Below are 1,255 nucleotides of genomic sequence, written 5' to 3'. Positions count from 1 at the left end.
TTTATGAAAATATATTTACTTTCTTTTTGTTTCAAAGAAAGCTATAGGGGCGCCTGGGTGGCTCAGTCGTTTAAGCATCTGACTTTGGCTCAGGTCATGATCTCACAGTTCGTGAGTTCGAGCCCCATGTGGGGCTCTGTGCTGACGGCTAGCTCAGAGCCTGGAGCCTGTCTTCAGATCCTGTGACTCCTTCTCTCTCTGACCCTCCCCTGCTCACGCTGTCTCTCTCTCTCAAAAATAAATAAAAACATTTTTAAAAAATTTTTAAAGAAAGCTGTATGTAAAGAAGTGGTCCCCCTCTTCCCTTCAGCCCCGTTCACCTGCTTCCTTCCATCCGCTCACTCTCATAGATAATTAATCTCATTAGCGCGTGCCTGACCTGTCCTGTATTTTCTTCCTGCGAATGAGCACATACCTCTGTCGACTACACAAAGGGCACATCCTACGTGTATTCTTGAGCATGCTGCTTTTTTTGCTTATCAGTATGGACTGAACATCATTCCATATCAGTTCATAGAGGTTCTCCTCGTTCTTTTTTACAGCTGCATAGTATTCCGCGGGCGGATCGACCATCCGTTATCCAACCAGGGTCCTAAGTGTGGACATTTATGTTCTCAGCATTTTGCGATACCGCCAATGCGGCAGTGAATAATCTCACCCCTGTATGTTTTCTTACAGGCGCAAAGTGTATCTTCAGAGCAAATTCCCAGGAGTGGGATTGCTGAGTCAAAAAGTAAGTGCGTGTGTACTCTGTCGAGTGTGTCCGTGGTCTCTGGGAGGGGGTCCCCCCCGCCAGTTCTGTGATACCTGCTCTCATAGGCCACAGAAATTGTTATGCCCACAGCCAAACTTTCCTGCAGCACAGAGATACAAAGCAGGGTCACTAAAGGGGAAACACTCGTTGCTGGAGGCCGAGGGGGCGCTTCCAGCGGAATGCTCCACGGGGTCCTATCCCCCCAGCAGTGAACAGTGGGGACATAGGTCTTTTCTGCCAGGAGAGCGTCCTCGAGCGTAAGCGCTGAGGGGTTGTCCTGGGGGTGGTCACCCAGGCACACAGTACCTTCAGGACTGACCGCAGTTCCTGAAACGTCATGACTCAGTGTCAGACCCGAGGAAGGACGGATGGGTTCGCATAAGGCACAGATCACGTGGTCAGGTGGTCCGGTGGGGCTCAAAGTTGCAGGCGTGCAAACACGCTTAGCAGTTTGCAGCCCGGGGCTCAAATCCCAGAAGCCGGCTGAGGGCCGGTCACACA

The 1,255-nt window shown here is 50.9% G+C and overlaps 1 protein-coding gene across 7 annotated transcripts in view; it reads left to right on the top strand.

The window, feature by feature from the left end:
- The window catches only part of SLC22A14 (solute carrier family 22 member 14), a 32,260-nt gene that overhangs the window by 8,343 nt on the left and 22,662 nt on the right, over positions 1 to 1,255 (top strand). Inside the window, exon 1 of one of the 7 annotated variants that reach the window (XM_029940556.1) lies at positions 684 to 733. The exons of the other annotated variants lie outside the window; for them this stretch is intronic. The gene's annotated coding sequence lies outside the window, so the exon portion shown is untranslated. Of the gene's footprint in view, positions 1 to 683; positions 734 to 1,255 lie in introns of those variants that run through there. 7 annotated transcript variants of the gene reach the window in all.

The sequence above is a fragment of the Suricata suricatta genome, chromosome 5 (assembly GCF_006229205.1).
Source record: "Suricata suricatta isolate VVHF042 chromosome 5, meerkat_22Aug2017_6uvM2_HiC, whole genome shotgun sequence".
Classification (NCBI taxonomy): Eukaryota; Metazoa; Chordata; class Mammalia; order Carnivora; family Herpestidae; genus Suricata; species Suricata suricatta.
The sequence above is the reverse complement of the archived record's forward strand: the minus strand, read 5'-3'. Positions and strand labels throughout refer to the sequence as shown.